A 12358-nucleotide genomic window follows, 5' to 3' on the forward strand; every position below is an offset into this window, starting at 1 on the left:
ACACAATAGACAATAGGTGCAGGAGCAGGCCATTCAGCCCTTCGAGCCAGCACCGCCATTCAATGTGATCATGGCTGATCATCCCCAATCAGTACCCCGTTCCTGCCTTCTCCCCATATCCCCTGACTCCGCTATTTTTAAGAGCCCTATCTAGCTCTCTCTTGAAAGCATCCAGAGAACCTGCCTCCACCGCCCTCTGAGGCAAAGAATTCCACAGACTCACCACTCTCTGTGAGAAAAAGTGTTTCCTCATCTCCGTTCTAAATGGCTTACTCCTTATTCTTAAACTGTGGCCCCTGGTTCTGGGCTCCCCCAACATCAGGAACATGTTTTCTGCCTCTGGTGTGTCCAAACCCTTAACAATCTTATATGTTTCCAGCAATTTGAGTTCTCCGCTAGATTCCAGCATCTCCAGTTCCTCGTGACCTCGGACTATCCTTGATCGGACTTTGCTGGCTTTACCTTGCACTAAACATAATTCCCTTTATCATGTATCTATACGCTGTAAATTACTCTATTTCAATCATGTCTTGTCTTTCCGCTGACTAGTTAGCACGCAACAAAAACTTTTCACTGTACCTCGGTACATGTGACAATAAACAAAACGGAACTGAACTGGACTGGAGAAGTATAGCATGAAGCAGGCCCTTCTGCCCAACTAGCCCATGCTGGCCAACATGCCCGATCTACACTCGTCCCACCTGCCTGTGTTTGGCCCATATCCTAAGGTGTGCTTATCCTATCCACGTCCCTGTTCAAATGTTATTTAACCATTGTGGTGGCACCTGCCTCAGCTACCTCCTCCGGCATCTAACTCCTGTGTCTAACCCCAGAACAAATACTTCTCATTGTTCTTACCTACCATGTCAAAAGCCGTATCGCATTCCCATTTCCGTCCGTTTAGTTGTGTCAGTTAAAATAAACTCACCTGTTTGATGATGGGATTTCTTCCCTAAGGTTGGAACTAATATTATACTGACACCTACTGACTAAACAGTGGATTATCAATAGCTTTTAAACATGAGTCCTGCTTTTCTTCTTATCTCATCCGTACCCAGTGCTTGTGATAAGTTCATTAGTTGTCGGAGCAGAATTAGGCCATTCGGCCCATCAAGTCTCCTCCGCCATTCAATCATGGCTGATCTATCCTTCCCTTTCAACCCCATTCTCCTGCCTTCTCCCCATAACCCCCGACACCCGTACTAATCAAGAATCTATCTATCTCTGCCTTAAAAATATCCATTGACTTGGCCTCCACAGCCTTGTGTAGGAATGAATTCCACAGATTCACCACCCTCTGACTACAGAACTTCCTCCCCATTTACTTCCTAAACGAACGTCCTTTAATTCTGAGGCTACGGCCTCTGGTCCTAGACTCTCCCGCTAGTGGAAACATCCTCTCCACATCCACTCTATCCAGGCCATTCACTATTCGGTAAGTTTCAATGAGGTGGTCAAAAAGGCTTTTAGCACTTTGGCCTTCATCAGTCAGAGTATTGAGTATAGAAGTTGGGAGTTGCAGTTGTATAAGAAGGTGAGACCGCATTTAGAATATTGTGTTCAGATCTGGCCACTATGATATAGGAAAGATATTGTCAAGCTTTAAAAGTTTCAGAAAAGATTTACGAGGTTATTGCCAGGACTAGAGGGTGTGAGCTATAGGGAGAGGTTGAGTAGGCTGGGTCTCTATTCCATTGAGCGCAGGAGGATGAGTGGTGATCTTATAGAGGTGTACAATATCATGAGAGGAATAGATCGGGTAGATGCATAGAATCTCTTGCCCAGAGTAGGGGAATCGAGGACCAGAGAACATAGGTTCAATGTGAAGGGGAAAATATTTAATAGGAATCCGAAGGGTAACTTTTTCACACACAGGGTGGTGGGTGTATGGAACAAGCTGCCAGTGGAGGTAGTCGAGGCTGGGAATATCCCATCATTTAAGAAACAGTTAGACAGGTACATGGATAGGACAGGTTTGGAGGGATATGGACTAGTGCGGCTGGGACTAGTGTAGCTGGGACATCGTTGGTTAGTGTGGGCAAGTTGGGCCGAATGGTCTGTTTCCACACTGTATCACTCTATGACTCTATGAGGGTTCCCCCTCATCCTTCTAAACTCCAGCGAGTAGAAGCCCAGTGCCGTCAAACACTCGTCGTATGTCAACCCTTTCATTCCTGGGATATGATGCGATGCTGTTGCTTAGGCAACGGAACGGACGAGAGAGGCGTGTATAGACGGAACCAAATGTGGCGGAGCAGAAGCGTTTTGGGAATATAAGATGCTCAAAGCAAGCATCGAGGCTGAGGGACCACAGATCGCAGGCTTTCACACGCGAAACAAGCAGCGCGACACACTGCTGCAGCGGGTAGAGCTGCTGCCTCACAGCGCCAGAGGCCCGGGTTTGATCCTGACCTCGGGTGCTGTCTGTGCGGAGTTTTCACAGTCTCCCTGTGACTACGTTGGTTCTCTCCGGGTGCTCCGGTTTCCTCCCACATCTCTAGGACACGCGGACTTGTAGGTCAAATGGCCCTCTGTAAATCGCTCCCAACATGAGGGAACTAGATGAGAAGGTGGGATAACGTGGAACGAGTGTGAACGCTGGTCGAAGGGCCGAAGGGCCCGTTTCCATGCTGTATCTCTAATACTGAACACGGAAACTAAACTTTGATGCTGATCGAGAAGACATTTCTTTCCTTTGTGTGGTACACGGGCTGTTAAATTGGAACGTACTGGATAATAAAAAATGTTAAGGTCTCCAGAAAAAAAAGCACACAGTATGTAGCGTAAATTAGGCTACTTTACATTGACTTACTCAACTCATAGAAACTCGGAAGGTCACAGGTGATGGAGTTATTTGGCGGGTCAGGCAGCATCTCTGGAGGACATGGATAGGTGATGTTCCAGGTCGGGACCCTACTTCAAGTTACTCCAGCACCTTGTCTCTTTGTTTGTAAACCAGCATCTTGTCCCTAGTGTGTAGGATAGTACTTGTGTTCGGGGTGATTGCAGGTCGACACAGATTTGGTCGGCTGAAGGGCCTGTTTCCGCGCTGTATCTCTAAAGCCTAAAGAGGGTGGGGCTCCGTCGCGGAGACCATGGGAGGAGCTCCGACGTGGAGACCAATGGGAGCTCCGACATGGGAATCACAGGCAGTGCTCCAACGTGGAGACCATGGGGAGCTCCGACGTGGGGACCATGGGGGGAGCTCCAACATGGAGACCATAGGCAGAGCTCCGTCGTGGAGACCAATGGGGGAACTCTGACGTGGAGGCCACGTGGGTGTCAGTGGGCATAAAGAATTGTTTATGTAAGTGCGAGCTTCCACAAGTCACCTATTACATAAGTCAGGGAGAGTCCGTAATAGCAGGTGCCATGTGCATTTTTGAAAACTTGCATCTGCACCATTCATTGACCCTGAAGACTGCACGAGCGAAATCCAGATGTGTACCGCATATAGGTGGACATGCCAACGCACGCCTGTGCTCCTTCATACATGAACATGTTGGGCTAAAATCTCAGTGACTTGGCAAAGAAATCTCCGGCTCTGGAGTGGAAGTTTCAGATTGGTGTTTGTGAATTGCTTCAAAAATAAATAAATAATGTGATAGGATCATAGTCATACAGCATGGAAAGAGGCCCTTCAGCCCAAATCGTCCATGCTGACTGCAACTATGCTGATCCCATTTGCCCTGAACCGTCTGAACCATTGTTCTACCAACAACTAGTCCTGCACTACTATCTACTTCATAAGGTCATGTATAGAGTGCAAGCACCACTACAGCACAAAGCGCGCTACTCAGAGGCATGTGGTAATCATAAGATCATAAGTGATAGTAGAATGAGGCCATTTGTCCCATCAAGTCTACTCCACCATTCAACTATGGCTGATCTATCTCTCCCTCATAACCCCATTCTCCTGCCTTCTCCCCATAACCCCTGACACCTGTACTAATCAACAATCTGTCAATCTCTGCCTTAAAAATATCCACTGACTTGGCCTCCACAGCCATCTGTGGCAAAGAATTCCACAGATTCACCACCCTCTGACTAAAGACATTTCTCTTCATCTCCTGCGTAAAATAACTTCCTTTAGTTCAGAGGCTGTGACCTCTAGTCCTAGACTCTCCCGCTAGTGGAAACATCCCCTCCACCTCTCATTGGTGACCCTCGGACTGTCTTTGATCGGACTTTACTGGACTATCTTGCATTAATCGTTATTCCTGTAATTTACTTTATCATGTATCTGTACACTGTGGACGGCTTGATTGTAATCATGCTTTGTCTTTCCACTGACTGGTTAGCATGCAACAAAGGCTTTTCACTGTACCTCGTTACACGTGACAATAAACTAAACAATACAATACAATACAATACTGTTTATTGCCATTTGAACCTCAAATTAAGTTCAAACTAAATTTGGTTTCTGCAGTCATACAACAAGAAAAAAAAACAAGACACACAATTTACACAAACATCCATCAGAGTGAATCTCCTCTTCACTGTGATGGAAGGCAAAATCATTGTCTCTCCCCTGTTTTCCATTCTTCTCCCAATGTTAAAGCCCCGGCAGGCGATGGCAAATCCCACGGCCGTTAAGGCCGCGCCGGGCGATGTAAGGCCCCGCTCCGGGTCGTTTTCAACCCCGCAATTCGGGCGGAAGAAGTCGCCGTTGCGGTGTTGACTCGAACTAAACTCAAACGCAAGAGAGACACGAAAAGCTGGAATAACTCAGCAGGTCAGACAGCATATGTGAAGAGAAGGAATAGGTGATGTTTTGGGTCAAGACCACTCAAACTCAAGCCAAATGCCTTGTTTGGCCCATATCCCTCCAAACCTTTTCCTTTCAACGTACCTGTCCAAGTGTCTTTGACTGTTCTGCTATGCAATAGGATCCTATTCTCTTATCTAGCGCAGAAATAATACGACGTGACTGATTTACTGATGAATTTGTCTTTCACGCAGATTTATTTTGCCATAAATAATGACTTGTTAAGTGCATTTATTAAATCTAATAAACCATTGAAAAGTGTGTATGCGGTTGAGTGAATTCATAAAATATAAATAAAAGTCTCATTTACTTTATTGACAGTTCTGACAAGTCGTGAATCATAATGTGGTGTATTATTGAGAACATCAGTGAATGAAAACCATTGCCGGTAATTTAATTAAATTACTGTCATTTTTCAGTATACACGGTTAAATGATTACTAATATACTGTTTATTCTGTGAGAACACAAGACGAATACTGGCCCATCAAAAAAATGTTGGCTTGACGTTACTTGTGCCTGCAAAGTTGGATTAAAACAAAATCTGCAAACGTGGAGATTTTGAAGTGAATTCTGAAAACACATTGGAAAGAAAAATGTTGATGCGTCATTATTTTTTTCCCTTAATCTAAAATTAATTTTCTGTGTTAAGTCGATGTTCTCCCTCTTCTCTCATACTCAAAAGCCAGAGGGTTTTTAATCTCCCAGCTGTCACCGAAAGGCCATTATTCATTTTGTGTACTGTCCGTTGGCAGGCTCTCTGACTTTAGACGGGTGTCAGGGGTTACGGGGAGAAGGCAGGAGAATGGGAGACTAGGAGGGAGAGATAGATCAGACATGATCGAATGGCGGGAGCAGACTTCATGGCCTAATTCTGCTCACTTTCAGTCACTTTTGACCTTATGACCAAATGACAACACAGCCGAGCATCCACCTCATTCCATCTATCGTCCATGCGTCTTTACTGGGGGTTGCCATGTGTTCACTCCTCATGGGAATCCCGGCCGGTTTAACTATGGTCCAAGACTAGTCCCCAGTGTTATCAGACTACTGAACAGTCCTCTCATAAACTAAGGGTGTGGTCCTCATCTTCCAACCTATCCCATTGTGCATCTTACACTTTTTATTTGCACTTTCTCTGATATGCTATAACACTGTTCCACTATTTTGCACTCTGATATATTTCTCTTTGCACTACTCATTCTACCTGTGTACAGTTTGATTGTACTCTGTACTGTAAGATTTGACTGAACACTACACTCCAACCTCCATTAAGCTCTCAACTACAAAGACTATTATTGTTACTATTGCACTATTATTATTTGTTTTTAATGTGTACATATGTTTGTGTAAGAAGGAACTGCAGATGCTGGTTTAAACCGAAGATAGACACAAGCAGCTGGAGTAACTCAGCGGGACAGGCAGCATCTCTGGAGACAATAGACAATAGACAATAGGTGCAGGAGTAGGCCATTCGGCCCTTCTAGCCAGAAGGAATGGGTGACGTTCCAGGTTGAGACCCATCTTGAGTAGTCAGGGGAAAGGGAAGCAAGAGATATAGAGGATGATGTAGAGAGATAAAGAACAACGAATGAAAAAAATGCAAACAAAGTAACAATTATAAAGTAAACAGGCCATCGTTAGCTGTTTGTTGGGTGAAACCGAGAAGATGGTGCGACTTGGGTGGGGGAGGGATGGAGAGAGAGGGAATGCCGGGGTTACTTGAAGTTACGTAGACTGGGCGATCGTTTCGTTGAACACCTTCCCTCAGTCCGCCTGGACCTACCTGATCTCCCGGTTGCTAAACCCTTTAATTCTCCTTCCCATTCCCACAAAGACCTCTCTGTCCAAGGCCTCCTCCATTGTCAGAGTGAGGCTAAACACAAATTGGAGGAACAGCACTTCTCCTTCCCATTCTACATTCTACTCCACAGCCTACAACCACCCGGTCTTTCAGAAAGTGGACACCAGAGGCCAGTGAATCACTGAGGGACTGCTTTCAATGCACAGACTGGGACATACTGATGGAGCCACAGGAATTAAACAGCTGTATGGACATCGGCAGGATGGCTGGATGCATAACGGACTACATCAACTTCTGTAGGGATGTTGTTGTGCCAGTAAGAACTGTTTGTTGCTTTCCCAATAACAAACCTTGGATTACAAGCAACATCAAGAGCCTCCTAAACGAGAAAAAGGAGGCTTTCAAGGTTGGTGATCGGGAAAAAATCAAGAGGGTACAGCACCACTTGAAAAGGAGTATGAAGCAGGCAAAAGGGGACTATAAAAGGAAGCTGGAGAAGAAACTGCAGTACAACAACATCAAAGAGGTGTGGAGAGGAATGAAGACCATCACTGGCTTCAAGGAGAAGAGAAGCCAGCCGTCAGGAGACGTGGACAAGGCCAATGAGTTTAACCTGTTCTATAACAGGTTTGATCTGGTATCCCCTCCCACCTCTACAGGTGCAGCCTCTCCCCCACCATCACCTCCACGAGGCAGCCCCCCCCCCCAACACCACAGCTGCAGCACCTCCTATGCCGGCATCTCCTCAACTGTCCTTCACGGCGGACGAGGTGAGAGCTGAGCTGAGGAGGTTGCGCCCTGGTAAAGCAGCTGGCCCTGATGGTGTATGTCCCAGGCTACTAAAAGACTGTGCGGCTCAGTTGGCGGAGCCGCTCCAGACCATTTTCAACCTGAGCCTCCAGTCAGGGAGGGTACCAGGTCTGTGGAAAACATCATGTCTCGTGCCGGTTCCCAAAGCAGGGCGGCCGACCGAGATCAACGACTACAGACCGGTGGCCCTTACATCTCATATCATGAAAACAATGGAGCGGCTACTCATTCGTCTCCTGAGACCACAAGTCCAGCACGCACTCGACCCACTACAGTTTGCATACCAGGAGAACATTGGGGGTGGATGACGCAGTCCTCTACATGCTGCACCGGATCTACTCCTTTTTGGACAAACCCGGTGGCTATGTGAGGATTTTGTTCTTCGACTTTTCAAGTGCGTTCAACACCATCCAACTCCTGATTCTGAATGACAAGCTTAAGAAGATGGGGGTGGATTCCACATTTATCTCCTGGATATACGACTACCTGACGGGTCGACCACAGTTTGTCAAGCTGGGGGACAGTGTCTCTGGCACAGTGGTGTGCAATGTTGGAGCCCCACAGGGAACGGTTCTGGCCCCGTTCCTCTTCACCCTGTACACAGCAGACTTTAACTATAAGTCTGACACATGCCACATACAGAAATATTCAGATGATGCAGCGATTGTGGCATGTGTAAGGAACGGGCAGGAGGAGGAATACAGGAACTTGACCAGTGCCTTTTGTGCCTGGAGTGAAGAGAACTGTCTCATCCTGAACACAACTAAGACTAACGAGATGGTGGTTAACTTTGGCAGGTCCAATCTCCCCCTTCAGCCAGTCAATGCTGCAGGGGCTGACATTGAGGTGGTGCAGACATATAAATACCTTGGAGTGCACCTTGATAACAAACTGGTCTGGTCTGTCAACTCTGACTCCCTCTACAAAAAAGGCCAGAGCAGACTCTTTTTCCTCAGAAGGCTCAAATCCTTCAATGTGTGTAATGATATGCTGCACATGTTTTACAACACGGTGGTTGCAAGTGTTATTTTCTACGCTGTTGTCTGCTGGGGCAACAGCATTAGTGCAAAAAACAACAAGAAGCTGGTCAAACTGGTTAAACGAGCTAGCTCAGTGCTGGAGGGGAGAGTAGACTCTGGGATGGATGTGCTTGAGAGGCGTATGAGGCACAAGGTGCAGGTCATCCTGAAAAACCCCGGGCATCCCCTCCATATAATTCTGGAGAGTCAAAAGAGCACTCGGAACAACAACCGGCTCCTCTCCCTGCCCTGTAGAACGGAGCGGTTCAGGAGATCCTTCACCCCTGCAGCCATTAGATTTTATAATTCGGACCGCTAGGCTGTAGGGGGATGCATTTTGCAATTTCTAATTTTTAACTGTTAATTATTGGTCTTTTTAAGTATTTATTGCTCTCAGGTAGTGTCCACATTGTATTCTATGTATTTTCTGTCTGCGTTCGTTTTGAATCTGTGGGTTTGTTGGTTGGGGGCTTCTGGACATCTGAATTTCCCTGAGGGGATCAATAAAGTATTTATTATTATTATTATTATTATTATTATTCATATTTCGCTTGGGAGCTTACAGCAGTGGCATGAATATTGATTTATTTAACATTCATTGTGTTGTTCACAGTGTACTGTGTTTACATATTTCTGCTGTGCTGCTACAAGTAAGAATAGTAAGATTAAACGAGAACTTACCAGTTTGAAGTTTGATCTGTATTTTATGAGGAGGAACGTTGAGGGAATACGTGAAGAACCCGCTTCCAACGCATGCGTGTCATTCTTCAAAGCAGCGGTGTGAGGTCACAGAAACTATAATGACCTAACATAGTAAGATTATCAAAGAGATACCAGTTTTGATATGATCATAGGAGGGTGGGAGCGGAGGGCACGTATTCCCTCAACGTTCCTCCTCATAAAATACAGATCAAACTTCAAACTGGTAAGTTCTCGTTTAATCTTACTATTTTACTTCGGAGTCACGTGAGTGACTACGTGACGATTTCAAAGCTCTGTGACCTCATGCCGTGGAACGAGTCCATGCTTCACAACTGCCTTGGGTATTGGGAGAGAGTATCATTAGCAATTTTAGACACACTTATACAAAGACTTGTGTGATATAACGAGAAAATAAATTTATTAATTGAAATCATAGCCCTGTAACCCTTCGGGCAAATTATAATATTGAACGTAAAATGCTTTCCGAAAATGATGATGGCTCCAAAACTGGTTTATTATAAAACCTTTGGAAAGTCCTTTCGGATGACCATCCTGCTATTCTGAGGATTTGGTCCGTGGGTACCTCCAGCATTTTTGCTGCGGATGCTGCTGCAGCCCTCTCGTGCAATGCGTGTAGCGATATGACACGCATGCGTTGGAAGCGGGTTCTTCACGTAGTCACTCACGTGACTCCGAAGTAAAATTTCATTGTTCTATCTGGGACATGTGACAATAAAATTCTCTTGACTCTTGACAACAAGCAAATAATGTTTGTCAGGGTACCTCAATAGACATGACAATAATAAGCCAATGTAGATTTTAGACAGTACCTGTAAAAACTGGTACTATCCTAAAACCCCTGTCCCACGGTACGAGTTCATTCCAAGAGCTCTCCCGAGTTTGCCCTGATTCGAACTCGGAGATTTACGGTAATGGCCACTCGTCGGTACTTGAGGCTCTCGTGGACATTTTTCATCAGTTTGAAAAATCTTCACGAGTCTTCCCGTGCTTACCTGCCGTTAGCGAGTCTTCCCGAGTGGCTGCCGTTAGCGCTAAGAGACGTCCCCGAGCTCCGACGTACCCGCTACGTTCATTCTCCGTGCTTACCACGAGTTTGATTTTTTTAAAACTCGGGAGAGCTCTTGGAATGAACTCGTACTGTGGGACAGGGTTTTAAACAAGCAGCAAAGTGATATCTCCTGCAAAGGTGCAGTTTCAGTTTCTCGTGGTCACACAGGCATGCAATAAATAAGGGATGAGTGCAATACTTTATGCAATTAACCTTAAGGTTTATTTTTTATTAATTTTCTTGAGGCTGATTACTAACCAACAAAATATGTTTTGCCAAAAAGAGGAGAAACTCAGCACTACATTGGCTTGCCGCAATGAGAAAAGTCGCTATTTTCTAGAGGCAGTTGCAATTTATATATCAAAGAGGACTAACATGTAAACAGAAGATAGACACAAAACTCTGGAGTAACTCAACGGGACAGGCAGCATCTCTGGAGAGAAGGAATGGGTGACGTTTTGGGTCGAGACCCTTCTTCAGACTGAGAGTCAGGGGAAATGGAGTCTCGAGATATGGAGTGGCTAGGTGTGAAAATCGACCCGAAACGTCACCCATTCCTTTCCTCCAGAGAGGATGCCCATCCCGTTGAGTTACTCCAGCAGTTTGTGTCTATTGGTGTAAACCGGCATCTGCAGTTCCTTCTTAACCGAGTGTTGACTTTTAAAAAACTGTTAGAATTTTGACTTTAACCAAAGACTTCCTTCCTGCACATCCTTAACGGAGTATTCAAGAGAGAGTCCGATTTAGCTCTTAGGGCTGACGGAATCAAGGGATATGGGGAGAAAGCAGGAACGGGGTACTGATTCTGGATGATCAGCCATGATCATATTGAATGGCGATGCTGGCTCGAAGGGCCAAATGGCCGACTCCTGCACCTATTTTCTATGTAACAATGTTTTGAGTAAACTGCACTGCATACGGAAGAGTGGCGCTGAAAGGGTTAAAATTGTCTGAATTTAACTGGCCACCAAAATTGTATTATTCAGCTAAATGAGAGGTTGCTTATTTATGTCAGTTTGGAGTTTGCAGTATGTTATTAAGTTGTCCAGCAGAAGGCAGTATAATACCATATACTGCACACTGAAGAGGCAGCGAGCCCTGAACCGGGATCTGTTACTAATTAAACCAACTCAGAGGATGTATAAAATACTGTTCATTTGTTCTGTGCTGTGGGATGTGGCTTCTCTTGAGAATTCAACATGTTACTCTTCATCTTTGATTTCAAACTCCTTAATCAACCACTGCAGGCAAGGATGGAGTGGGATTAATCCACGAGGAAGCAAAACCAGAAAATTGGCTGTACATGACTTGGGGAACAGAATACATAGAATTATACAGCGCGGAAACAGGCCCTTATGCCCAATTAACCAATGTATCCCATTTACACTAGCCCCATCTGCCTGCGTTTGGCCCACATCCCTCTAAACCCTCTGGAGAAGGGTCTCGACCCGAAACATCACCCATTCCTTCTCTCCAGAGGTACTCCAGCCTTTTGTGTCTATCTTCTGTCTATATCTATACTATTATTAAAACTCTCATCTTGTCCTCTTCCGGTTTGCGGTTTTTGAAGATTTGCGAGAAAATGGTACCCTATATCGCTAGGATGTTTTCGCCACCTTCCTCACTGTTCTCCTCGGCTCCAAGCGCACCAAGGTTTGTTCCGATCGGTGGAATATTACAAAAGTTATGAAGGTTTATAAAATCGTGAGATCCAGCAGATTGGTCTTCTCGCCTGTCAGTCACCATGAAGGTAACGCCTCTTCCGGCACCTGCTGTCAATCACCGGGGCGAGGAGAATAAACCCTGGAGGTGGGGCTGAGTCCACAAGTCGTGCTGATTGAGTCCACAAGAGTGGAGTCGGGGAAGCCGCTGTGTGGAGTCGGGGAAGCTGGGGAGTGGAGCTGGGAGGTGCTGAGTGGTGCCTCGGCCAGTGGCCGCTGAGTGGAGACCCTCCCCACCCCCACACACCCTCCCCCTCCTCCACACAACCACAACCCCCCTTCCCCCCTCCACCCTCCCCCCTCCTCCCCACACTCTCCCCCTCTCCGCCACACACCCACACCCCCCTTTACCCCTCAACCCATTCCTCCCACCCTTCCCCCCACCCACCCACACCACCCCTCCCCCCACACCACACCCCCCACACCGCTCCTCACACGAACCCCCTCCCCCACTCCCCCACAACCC

This window comes from Amblyraja radiata, chromosome 17 (genome assembly GCF_010909765.2).
Source record: "Amblyraja radiata isolate CabotCenter1 chromosome 17, sAmbRad1.1.pri, whole genome shotgun sequence".
Lineage (NCBI taxonomy): Eukaryota > Metazoa > Chordata > Chondrichthyes > Rajiformes > Rajidae > Amblyraja > Amblyraja radiata.